The sequence below is a fragment of the Pseudophryne corroboree genome, chromosome 9 (assembly GCF_028390025.1).
Source record: "Pseudophryne corroboree isolate aPseCor3 chromosome 9, aPseCor3.hap2, whole genome shotgun sequence".
Classification (NCBI taxonomy): domain Eukaryota; kingdom Metazoa; phylum Chordata; class Amphibia; order Anura; family Myobatrachidae; genus Pseudophryne; species Pseudophryne corroboree.
In genome coordinates this window covers 12,214,719-12,228,199 of record NC_086452.1, presented here as the reverse complement: position 1 = coordinate 12,228,199, position 13,481 = coordinate 12,214,719, and the positions used below count along the sequence as shown (strand labels likewise).

Here is a 13,481-nt window from a genome sequence, read left to right as displayed (position 1 = left end):
CTGCGTGACACTGCAGTGCCACTCCTAGATGGGCCCGGTGTTTGTGTCGGCCACTAGGGTCGCTTATCTTACTCACACAGCTACCTCATTGCGCCTCTTTTTTTCTTTGCGTCATGTGCTGTTTGGGGAGGGTTTTTTGGAAGGGACATCCTGCGTGACACTGCAGTGCCACTCCTAGATGGGCCCGGTGTTTGTGTCGGCCACTAGGGTCGCTTAGCTTAGTCATCCAGCGACCTAGGTGCAAATTTTAGGACTAAAAATAATATTGTGAGGTGTGAGGTATTCAGAATAGACTGAAAATGAGTGTAAATTATGGTTTTTGAGGTTAATAATACTTTGGGATCAAAATGACCCCAAAATTCTATGATTTAAGCTGTTTTTTAGTGTTTTTTAAAAAAAACACCCGAATCCAAAACACACCCGAATCCGACAAAAAAAAATTCGGTGAGGTTTTGCCAAAACGCGGTCGAACCCAAAACACGGCCGCGGAACCGAACCCAAAACCAAAACACAAAACCCGAAAAATTTCAAGTGCACATCTCTAATTGTATACATGCATTTATAACGCACAATATTATTATTACCAGCCAGGCTTTTGGTGGGGGGTTGGTACATGGAAGAGCATTTGGTGAGGTCTTAGGGGGTCATTCCGAGTTGATCGCTCGCTAGCAGTTTTTAGCAGCCGTGCAAACGCTATGCCGCCACCCACTGGGAGTGTATCTTAGCTTAGCAGAAGTGCGAACGAAAGGATCACAGAGCGGCTACAAAGTTTTTTTGTGCAGTTTCAAAGTAGCTTCAGACTACTCAGCGCTTGCGATCACTTCAGACTGTTTAGTTCCTGTTTTGACGTCACAAACACGCCCTGCGTTCGCCCAGCCACGCCTGCGTTATTTCTGGCACACCTGCGTTTTTCCTGGCACGCCTGCGTTTTTCCGGACACTCCCTGAAAACGGTCAGTTGCCACCCAGAAACACCCACTTCCTGTCAATCACTCTGCGGCAAGCAGTGCGACTGAAAAGCTTTGCTAGACCCTGTGCAAAACTACATAGTTTGTTGTGCCTGTATGACGCGAGTGTGCATTGCGCCGCATATGCATGCACAGAACTGCCGTTTTTTAGCCTGATCGTTGCGCTGCGAACAAATGCAGCTAGCGATCAACTCGGAATGACCCCCTTAGGACTCTATTCAGCAACCGAATATTTTTGGACAACATCGTCACAATATATGTTTTTTCTCTTTTCTTTTCCCTGCTAATCAGGAAAAACTTCTCAGCGACAGCGGTGGCAGTAACTGCTGGCTCTGGCGATGAGTCCTATAACAGGTCGCGCTGGCGTCACCATGAGTGCGAGAAGCAGGAAGTGTCCGGCAGCCCAATCAGTAGTAAGATATAGAGTTTGCAGCAGGTGGGATTGACCCACCGGGAGGCAGGGAAAATTCCTGGTGGGCATATTTATTGTGGTGTAACAGTGTATAAAAGAACATCAAGCAGCTTATGTGTAATAGCAACAATGTACAAAACACTTTCACAATGGCCACACGTACAGTAACACTGGCAGAATGTCAGCCCCATGCCGCCACTGTAATGCTAGTACAGTACATGGCCACATAGCGTGTAATACTCACACACCGCCGTATCATGTTCTCACACAGAGCAATAATGCTACTACAGTATATAATATGCTGGTATATGGCTTTATGCCGGGTTTAGTCTCATATATGGCATCATAGAGCTCAGTGATGTCCCCATGTAGCCCAATGTGCCTATAAAGCAACTAATGGCTGCACAATGCGGGGACGTATGACTTGGCAGGTGGCGGTATGTCTGTGTCAGGGCTGCCGGTCTGCATGGAACCACCAGAGAAAACTGAACCAGGTACCAGGTTCTGCTCAAACAGTGGCGGTACTCTGGGAACAGGGGTGTAGACAAAACTTTGTGGGCCCCATTGCAATACTTTGAAGGAGCCCTGTCCCAAAGCTTCTAGAAAGAGACACCTCTCCAGTGCAGTTGCTAATTATTTTCCCCATAGTAGTGCCCTATTTAATTTTCTGAACCATAATAGTGCCCTAGTTAATGTTATGCCCCATAGTAGTGCCCTAGTTAATGTTATGCCCCATAGTAGTGCCCTAGTTAATGTTATGCCCCATAGTAGTGCCCTAGTTAATGTTATGCCCCATAGTAGTGCCCTAGGTAATGTTATGCCCCATAGTAGTGCTCTAGTTAATGTTATGCCCCATAGTAGTGCCCTAGTTAATGTTATGCCCCATAGCAGTGCCCTAGTTAATGTTATGCCCCATAGTAGTGCACTAGTTAATGTTATGCCCCATAGTAGTGCCCTAATGTTATGCCCCATAGTAGTGCCCTAGTTAATGTTATACCCCATAATAGTGCCCTAGTTAATGTTATGCCCCATAATAGTGCCCTAGTTAATGTTATGCCCCATAGTAGTGCTCTAGTTAATGTTATGCCCCATAGTAGTGCTCTAGTTAATGTTATGCCCCATAATAGTGCCCTAGTTAATGTTATGCCCCATAATAGTGCCCTAGTTAATGTTATGCCCCATAGTAGTGCTCTAGTTAATGTTATGCCCCATAGTAGTGCCCTAGTTAATGTTATGCACCATAATAGTGCCCTAGTTAATGTTATGCCCCATAGTAGTGCCCTAGTTAATGTTATGCTCTATAGTAGTGCCCTAGTTAATGTTATGCTCTATAGTAGTGCCCTAGTTAATGTTATGCCCCATAATAGTGCCCTAGTTAATGTTATGCCCCATAATAGTGCCCTAGTTAATGTTATGCCCCATAGTAGTGCTCTAGTTAATCTTATGCCCCATAATAGTGCCCTAGTTAATGTTATGCACCATAGTAGTGCTCTAGTTAATGTTATGCCCCATAGTAGTGCCCTAGGTAATGTTATGCCCCATAGTAGTGCCCTAGTTAATGTTATGCCCCATAGTAGTGCCCTAGTTAATGTTATGCCCCATAGTAGTGCTCTAGTTAATGTTATGCCCCATAGTACTGTCCTAGTTAATGTTATGCCCCATAGTAGTGCCCTAGGTAATGTTATGCCCCATAGTAGTGCTCTAGTTAATGTTATGCCCCATAGTAGTGTCCTAGTTAATGTTATGCCCCATAGTAGTGCACTAGTTAATGTTATGCCCCATAGTAGTGCCCTAGTTAATGTTATGCTCTATAGTAGTGCCCTAGTTAATGTTATGCCCCATAATAATGCCCTAGTTAATGTTATACCCCATAATAGTGCCCTAGTTAATGTTATGCCCCATAGCAGTGCTCTAGTTAATCTTATGACCCATAGTAGTGTCCTAGTTAATGTTATGCCTCATAGTAGTGCCCTAGTTAATGTTATGCCCCATAATAGTGCCCTAGTTAATGTTATGCCCCATAGTAGTGCCCTAGTTAATGTTATGCCCCATAATAGTGCCCTAGTTAATGTTATGCCCCATAGTAGTGTCCTAGTTAATGTTATGCCCCATAATAGTGCCCTAGTTAATGTTATGCCCCATAGTAGTGCCCTAGTTAATGTTATGCCCCATAATAGTGCCCTAGTTAATGTTATGCCCCATAATAGTGCCCTAGTTAATGTTATGCCCTATAATAGTGCCCTAGTTAATGTTATGCCCCATAATAGTGCCCTAGTTAATGTTATGCCCCATAATAGTGCCCTAGTTAATGTTATGCCCCATAATAGTGCCCTAGTTAATGTTATGCCCTATAATAGTGCCCTAGTTAATGTTATGCCCCATAATAGTGCCCTAGTTAATGTTATGCCCCATAATAGTGCCCTAGTTAATGTTATGCCCCATAATAGTGCCCTAGTTAATGTTATGCCCCATAGTAGTGCTCTAGTTAATCTTATGCCCCATAATAGTGCCCTAGTTAATGTTATGCCCCATAGTAGTGTCCTAGTTAATGTTATGCCCCATAGTAGTGCCCTAGGTAATGTTATGCCCCATAGTTGTGCTCTAGTTAATGTTATGCCCCATAGTAGTGTCCTAGTTACTGTTATACCCCATAGTAGTGTCCTAGTTAATGTTATGCCCTATAGTAGTGCCCTAGTTAATGTTATACCCCATAGTAGTGCCCTAGTTAATGTTATGCCCCATAGTAGTGCCCTAGTTAATGTTATGCTCTATAGTAGTGCCCTAGTTAATGTTATGCCCCATAGTAGTGCTCTAGTTAATGTTATGCCCCATAGTAGTGCTCTAGTTAATGTTATGCCCCATAGTAGTGCCCTAGTTAATGTTATGCCCCATAGTAGTGCCCTAGTTAATGTTATGCTCTATAGTAGTGCCCTAGTTAATGATATGCCCCATAGTAGTGCCCTAGTTAATGTTATGCTCTATAGTAGTGCCCTAGTTAATGTTATGCCCCATAGTAGTGCCCTAGTTAATGTTATGCCCCATAGTAGTGCCCTAGTTAATGTTATGCTCTATAGTAGTGCCCTAGTTAATGTTATGCCCCATAGTAGTGCTCTAGTTAATGTTATGCCCCATAGTAGTGTCCTAGTTAATGTTATGCCCCATAGTAGTGCTCTAATTAATGTTATGCTCTATAGTAGTGCCCTAGTTAATGTTATGCCCCATAGTAGTGCCCTAGTTAATGTTATGCCCCATAGTAGTGCTCTAGTTAATGTTATGCCCCATAGTAGTGTCCTAGTTAATGTTATGCCCCATAGTAGTGCTCTAGTTAATGTTATGCTCTATAGTAGTGCCCTAGTTAATGTTATGCCCCATAGTAGTGCTCTAGTTAATGTTATGCCCCATAGTAGTGTCCTAGTTAATGTTATGCCCCATAGTAGTGCCCTAGTTAATGTTATGCTCTATAGTAGTGCCCTAGTTAATGTTATGCTCTATAGTAGTGCTCTAGTTAATGTTAAGCTCTATAGTAGTGCCCTAGTTAATGTTATGCCCCATAGTAGTGCTCTAGTTAATGTTATGCTCTATAATAGTGCTCTAGTTAATGTTATGCTCTATAGTAGTGCTCTAGTTAATGTTATGCTCTATAGTAGTGCCCTAGTTAATGTTATGCTCTATAGTAGTGCTCTAGTTAATGTTATGCTCTATAGTAGTGCCCTAGTTAATGTTATGCCCCATAGTAGTGCTCTAGTTAATGTTATGCTCTATAATAGTGCTCTAGTTAATGTTATGCTCTATAGTAGTGCTCTAGTTAATGTTATGCTCTATAGTAGTGCCCTAGTTAATGTTATGCCCCATAGTAGTGCTCTAGTTAATGTTATGCTCTATAATAGTGCTCTAGTTAATGTTATGCTCTATAGTAGTGCCCTAGTTAATGTTATGCCCCATAGTAGTGCTCTAGTTAATGTTATGCCCCATAGTAGTGCCCTAGTTAATGTTATGCTCTATAGTAGTGCCCTAGTTAATGTTATGCTCTATAGTAGTGCCCTAGTTAATGTTATGCTCTATAGTAGTGCTCTAGTTACTGTTATACCCCATAATAGTGCCCTAGTTAATGTTATGCTCTATAGTAGTGCCCTAGTTAATGTTATGCTCTATAGTAGTGCCCTAGTTAATGTTATGCTCTATAGTAGTGCTCTAGTTACTGTTATACCCCATAGTAGTGCCCTAGTTAATGTTATACCCCATAATAGTGCCCTAGTTAATGTTATGCCCCATAATAGTGCCCTAGTTAATGTTATGCCCCATAGTAGTGCTCTAGTTAATCTTATGCCCCATAATAGTGCCCTAGTTAATGTTATGCACCATAGTAGTGCTCTAGTTAATGTTATGCCCCATAGTAGTGCCCTAGTTAATGTTATGCCCCATAGTAGTGCCCTAGTTAATGTTATGCCCCATAGTAGTGCTCTAGTTAATGTTATGCACCATAGTAGTGCTCTAGTTAATGTTATGCCCCATAGTAGTGCCCTAGGTAATGTTATGCCCCATAGTAGTGCCCTAGTTAATGTTATGCCCCATAGTAGTGCCCTAGTTAATGTTATGCCCCATAGTAGTGCTCTAGTTACTGTTATACCCCATAATAATGCCCTATTTAATGTTATACCCCATAATAGTGCCCTAGTTAATGTTATGCCCCATAGCAGTGCTCTAGTTAATCTTATGACCCATAGTAGTGTCCTAGTTAATGTTATGCCCCATAGTAGTGCCCTAGTTAATGTTATGCCCCATAATAGTGCCCTAGTTAATGTTATGCCCCATAATAGTGCCCTAGTTAATGTTATGCCCCATAATAGTGCCCTAGTTAATGTTATGCCCCATAGTAGTGCTCTAGTTAATCTTATGCCCCATAATAGTGCCCTAGTTAATGTTATGCCCCATAGTAGTGTCCTAGTTAATGTTATGCCCCATAGTAGTGCCCTAGGTAATGTTATGCCCCATAGTTGTGCTCTAGTTAATGTTATGCCCCATAGTAGTGTCCTAGTTACTGTTATACCCCATAGTAGTGTCCTAGTTAATGTTATGCCCTATAGTAGTGCCCTAGTTAATGTTATACCCCATAGTAGTGCCCTAGTTAATGTTATGCCCCATAGTAGTGCCCTAGTTAATGTTATGCTCTATAGTAGTGCCCTAGTTAATGTTATGCCCCATAGTAGTGCTCTAGTTAATGTTATGCCCCATAGTAGTGCTCTAGTTAATGTTATGCCCCATAGTAGTGCCCTAGTTAATGTTATGCCCCATAGTAGTGCCCTAGTTAATGTTATGCTCTATAGTAGTGCCCTAGTTAATGATATGCCCCATAGTAGTGCCCTAGTTAATGTTATGCTCTATAGTAGTGCCCTAGTTAATGTTATGCCCCATAGTAGTGCCCTAGTTAATGTTATGCCCCATAGTAGTGCCCTAGTTAATGTTATGCTCTATAGCAGTGCCCTAGTTAATGTTATGCCCCATAGTAGTGCTCTAGTTAATGTTATGCCCCATAGTAGTAGTGTCCTAGTTAATGTTATGCCCCATAGTAGTGCTCTAGTTAATGTTATGCCCCATAGTAGTGTCCTAGTTAATGTTATGCCCCATAGTAGTGCTCTAGTTAATGTTATGCTTTATAGTAGTGCCCTAGTTAATGTTATGCCCCATAGTAGTGCTCTAGTTAATGTTATGCCCCATAGTAGTGCCCTAGTTAATGTTATGCTCTATAGTAGTGCTCTAGTTAATGTTATGCTCTATAGTAGTGCTCTAGTTAATGTTATGCTCTATAGTAGTGCCCTAGTTAATGTTATGCTCTATAGTAGTGCTCTAGTTAATGTTATGCTCTATAGTAGTGCTCTAGTTAATGTTATGCCTCATAGTAGTGCCCTAGTTAATGTTATGCTCTATAGTAGTGCTCTAGTTAATGTTATGCCCCATAGTAGTGCCCTAGTTAATGTTATGCCCCATAGTAGTGCCCTAGTTAATGTTATGCCCCATAGTAGTGCCCTAGTTAATGTTATGCCCCATAGTAGTGCCCTAGTTAATGTTATGCCCCATAGTAGTGCCCTAGTTAATGTTATGCTCTATAGTAGTGCCCTAGTTAATGTTATGCTCTATAGTAGTGCCCTAGTTAATGTTATGCCCCGTAGTAGTGCTCTAGTTAATGTTATGCCCCATAGTAGTGCTCTAGTTAATGTTATGCCCCATAGTAGTGCCCTAGTTAATGTTATGCCCCATAGTAGTGCCCTAGTTAATGTTATGCCCCATAGTAGTGCCCTAGTTAATGTTATGCCCCATAGTAGTGCCCTAGTTAATGTTATGCCCCATAGTAGTGTCCTAGTTAATGTTATGCCCCATAATAGTGCCCTAGTTAATGTTATGCCCCATAATAGTGCCCTAGTTTATGTTATATCACATTGTAGGGCTGCCAGTACACATTATATAACACTACACCCACTCACATTATGTGTTCCCAGTTCATACTATGCCACACTACAGTGCCTCCACTTCATATTATGCCACACTACAGTGCCTCCACTTCATACTATGCCACACTACAGTGCCTCCACTTCATACTATGCCACACTACAGCGCCTCCACTTCATACTATGCCACACTACAGCGCCTCCACTTCATACTATGCCACACTACAGTGCCTCCACTTCATACTATGTCACTCTACAGTGCCTCCACTTCATACTATGCCACACTACAGTGCCTCCACTTCATACTATGCCACACTACAGTGCCTCCACTTCATACTATGCCACACTACAGTGCCTCCACTTCATACTATGCCACACTACAGTGCCTCCACTTCATAATATGCCACACTACAGTGCCTCCACTTCATACTATGTCACTCTACAGTGCCTCCACTTCATACTATGCCACACTACAGCGCCTCCACTTCATAGTATGCCACACTACAGTGCCTCCACTTCATACTATGCCACGCTACAGTGCCTCCACTTCATACTATGCCACACTACAGTGCCTCCACTTCATTCTATGCCACACTACAGTGCCTCCACTTCATACTATGCCACACTACAGTGTCTCCTCTTCATACTATGCCACAGTACAGTGCCTCCACTTCATACTATGCCACACTACAGTGCCTCCACTTCATACTATGTCACACTACAGTGCCTCCACTTCATACTATGCCACACTACAGTGCCTCCACTTCACACTATGCCACACTACACTACAGTGCCTCCACTTCATACTATACCACACTACAGTGCCTCCACTTCCTACTATACCACACTACAGTGCCTCCACTTCACACTATGCCACACTACACTACAGTGCCTCCACTTCATACTATACCACACTACAGTGCCTCCACTTCCTACTATACCACACTACAGTGCCTCCAATTCATACTATGTCACATTATAGTGCCTCCACTTGCCTCCACTTGCCTCCCTTGTCTGGGAAGTAGAAGGTTGGCTTTGGCACCAGGTTGCTGCCGGTCTGTAACATTCACCACACATTCCGCGCACAGCCTGCGGCCTGCAGACACCGTGCCTCAGGCAGGCTTGCTGCGTTGTTCAATACATTTTGGGCCTAACGATCTAATCCACATAAAATGCCGGTTCGCCGTTGCCCATGGAATGTCGCCAATCATGGGAGTTATCTGAGGCTGGATGTAATGCCTTTGGTGGAATCAGCAGCAGGAACGCAGTGTGTTCCCAGTTCCCAGCGAGGAGACGGAGATAGATGGAGATGGAGGAAGCCGGAGTTAGTGAGATTGATGGATAAAAACACTTTAGATGACTGCGTGTATTTTCTTTAAAACTTAGCACTTGAATACTTTTATTATTTCCAAACGAGTATATGAGCAGACTGAAAATACCGCTATATCCGCTTGCTCCAGACACACCGGCAAATTACCTGATTGCTATTCAGTGTCTTCCGTCTACAGAAATATCACATTCTCATTTACAGACGGAACCTGCACGGAACACTGTATGCAAAGGAGGCCTCACATGGTGCCGGTGCGGAGTAACGTGCTCCCTGCCATACCCCACCTACAGGTTCATATACCGCCTGCAGGCCGCGCTCTTCCCACCGAGCCCTCGCTGCTCTGACTCACCAGGTAACGCTTTGTCTTATCTCACAAGACAGAAAACGTTAGACAATCGCAATTATTACTTTCCAGTAACGCTTTGCTATAATTATTATTTGTCATTTAAAAAGCTCTGGCTCATTACTTATTATTGTGCATGGGGGGAATCATGACAAAATAAAGGACATATAATGAAAAAAAACAAAACAATGATGGCCCTGGACAAAGGAGCTTACAATCTAAGAACTGTGAGGAACACCTGACACACAGGGGCTAATTCAGAACTAATCGGTGCTGTGCATGTTCGCACAGCAGCGATCAGGCCTGAACTGCGCATTCGCCGGTGCCACAATGCGCCAGCGCATGGCAGACAGCCGATGGCTATCTTAGCCCTGCGATCGCCTCTGCCTGATTGACAGGCAGTGGCAGTCGCTGGGCGGGAGGGGGCGGGCTGGCGGCGTTTAGCCGCTGTTTGGAGGGCGCGGTCCGGGTAACACAGGCGTGCCCAGATCGTTGGGGTGGGTGGGCCGCAACTGCTGTGTGACATCATACACAGCCGCAACCTGGGCTGGGACGGGTAGCTACTCTACTTGTGCAGGAAGGCGGGGTAGGGGGTTTAGCCCTGACGTGCGGGGCGGACTATCCCTGTGCTGGGCGTCCCCCCACATGTCAGGGAAGCTGATCTACAATCAGGTCTGAATCACTCTCCATGTGAAAAAACAATATTGCAGAAGACTCTTGTGTGGGTGCACTCTTGTTTTTGTTATATGACTATTTATTAAAACATAACTTTTATTAATTCATTTAAAATAAATCCTCACTCTTATACTCCACCATGTTTGGTTAATAGGATGTATTTATATCTATACACAAAAAAGTGCTTCAAAAATTGGAAATGTTCTGGTTAGTCTATCACCAAAAGACTTGTAGGGTGATGTAGACACTATAGTTCTACATCCAATTCCTAACCAACCAGCACAAGCGAAGCGCGTTTTAATGAGACCTCAAATGGGTCATAATTGACCGGACCATTCTTATCAGGAGTATGTGTCGTAACAGAAGTATATGCACATATAGGGGTGCCTGCTAGATTCCCCCGTAATTTGGAGACAATAAGTTTAGCTAATTTTAGCTTTAGATATCTAACAGAAAAAAGAAACCAGAAGAGAAGAGGGAAAAGAAAGGGGGGAGAGAGAAAGTGGTGATCCTGCTGTTGGTATCCGGTCGGAGAGGGTCATTAATTACAACACCGGGTATTCTCTGGGGGTCTCCCTCACAGGTACTGACCCAGCCCGCCACCGTTTTGCTTCCAAGATCGGACGAGATCGGGCTCTGTCGGTGGGGTATGGTAGTAACTTTTTGACGCAATTGGTCGACCCACCAATGAGAGTGCACCAATTAAAGATTCCAGAAAAAAGACAAACTGCGGATCTGCTGTCTACTTTAGGCGCAGGTTTTCCCCTGTGAATCATAGATGAGAGTCCGCTGATATAAGGAAAATTTAGGCTAAAGATAAAGATAAAGGTAGGATAAGAGTAAAGGTAAACGATAACTGAAGAGGCTGTATTATAATGAAAAAATATGCCAGACCAGTGTATGCTAAATATAGCCTATGTTAAATTAGCCCCAGTTTATCCCACCTATAAACGCAATATATTGTACCGCTAGGCAGAGAACATTGAGAAATCAATATCAAAGAGATCAGGTGTTGTTTTCAATAGGTACTGTCAATTTGTTTGAGAACTTAGACATACATATTTTATATCTAGAATCCCTGCTGTGGGCTAGATTGGACTGGAACGGCTATAGCACATATACCAAAAAAATCCCCCATAAAAATTATGATTGTAAATGCAACCCAAAATATGGAGCTGTTATACTGGGAAAGACAGCTATTGGAGAGGGGTGTCCATTCAAACAAAATTATCACCTGCTCTCAGTTATCTATAAGGTAACAGATAATGATAAAGAATAAACAGAATGTGAAAAAGACAGGTACGTTTATCATGTCCCGTCTATAGCAGGCAAAATTAACACTGTATCAATCTGAGAAAACCAGGGTAGGTTTTGGTGCTGCTTAACTGATATTGGTTATAACAAGTTGAAAAAAATATACACAAAAATTCTATGTGGAAAGATACAGAAAATACCAGTCCCTGCCCAGGTCCCTGGGTCAGTCTGGAGTTAGGAAGATCTGCATCATACTCCTGATGTCCTTGGTCAGAAGAGGAAAAAGAGGAAAACGCGTTTCACCCGTCCTGCGGGCTTGTTCACTTCCAATTTTTTGGTATATGTGCTATAGCCGTTCCAGTCCAATCTAGCCCACAGCAGGGATTCTAGATATAAAATATGTATGTCTAAGTTCTCAAACAAATTGACAGTACCTATTGAAAACAACACCTGATCTCTTTGATATTGATTTCTCAATGTTCTCTGCCTAGCGGTACAATATATTGCGTTTATAGGTGGGATAAACTGGGGCTAATTTAACATAGGCTATATTTAGCATACACTGGTCTGGCATATTTTTTCATTATAATACAGCCTCTTCAGTTATCGTTTACCTTTAATCTTATCCTACCTTTATCTTTAGCCTAAATTTTCCTTATATCAGCGGACTCTCATCTATGATTCACAGGTGAAAACCTGCGCCTAACGTAGACAGCAGATCCGCAGTTTGTCTTTTTTCTGGAATCTTTAATCGGTGCACTCTCATTGGTGGGTCGACCAATTGCGTCAAAAAGTTACTACCATACCCCACCGACAGAACCCGATCTCGTCCGATCTTGGAAGCAAAACGGTGGCGGGCTGGGTCAGTACCTGTGAGGGAGACCCCCAGAGAATACCCGGTGTTGTAATTAATGACCCTCTCCGACCGGATACCAACAGCAGGATCACCACTTTCTCTCTCCCCCCTTTCTTTTCCCTATTCTCTTCTGGTTTCTTTTTTCTGTTAGATATCTAAAGCTAAAATTAGCTAAACTTATTGTCTCCAAATTACGGGGGAATCTAGCAGGCACCCCTATATGTGCATATACTTCTGTTACGACACATACTCCTGATAAGAATGGTCCGGTCAATTATGACCCATTTGAGGTCTCATTAAAACGCGCTTCGCTTGTACTGGTTGGTTAGGAATTGGATGTAGAACTATAGTGTCTACATCACCCTACAAGTCTTTTGGTGATAGACTAACCAGAACATTTCCAATTTTTGAAGCACTTTTTTGTGTATAGATATAAATACATCCTATTAACCAAACATGGTGGAGTATAAGAGTGAGGATTTATTTTAAATGAATTAATAAAAGTTATGTTTTAATAAATAGTCATATAACAAAAACAAGAGTGCACCCACACAAGAGTCTTCTGCAAAGTTGTTTTTTCTCTAGTTTCTCCCTGACTCTGGGTGCACCACCAGGTACAATTATTTGTAGGTATACCTACCATACATATGATCATAATTCTGGTTCAATAAATTTTCCTTTGAAATTTTGAGGACTGGTGCGGAGTCACAACCCTGTTCGTGGATCACCCTCCATGTGCACAGCAGGTGGGGCAGATGTAACATGTGCAGAGAGAGTTAGATTTGGGTGGGGTGTGTTCAAACTGAAATCTAAATTGCAGTGTAAAAATAAAGCAGCCAGTATTTACCCTGCACAGAAACAATATAACCCACCCAAATCTAACCCTCTCTGCACATGTTACATCTGCCTCCCCTGCAGTGCACATGGTTTTGCCCAACTGCTAACAAATTTGCTGCTACGATCAGGTCTGAATTACCCCCATAACAGTACAACAATTGTAGCTACTGATGGGGAATGGGTGACTGGGGTAAGGCAGTAGGGGGGCATAAGGTGCCAGCAATGAGGGTCAATGTGAGCACCACCACAAATTGTAAAACGTTGGTTATCGTTGCTATGGTTACAGCCCCACTGTGTTATTTGGCACCATTATACCAAGCAGTGAGCTTTTTCCCGCTGCGATGAGTCACAGACAGAACAAGTA

General features: G+C 42.8%; 2 pseudogenes; one reads left to right on the top strand and one right to left on the bottom strand.

Annotated features, from left to right (window-relative positions):
- Positions 1-10,712: 10,712 nt before the first annotated feature.
- LOC134964828 (5S ribosomal RNA) lies at positions 10,713-10,831 on the bottom strand (annotated as a pseudogene).
- A 1,385-nt stretch (positions 10,832-12,216) lies between these two features.
- LOC134964548 (5S ribosomal RNA) lies at positions 12,217-12,335 on the top strand (annotated as a pseudogene).
- The last annotated feature ends 1,146 nt before the right edge of the window (positions 12,336-13,481 follow it).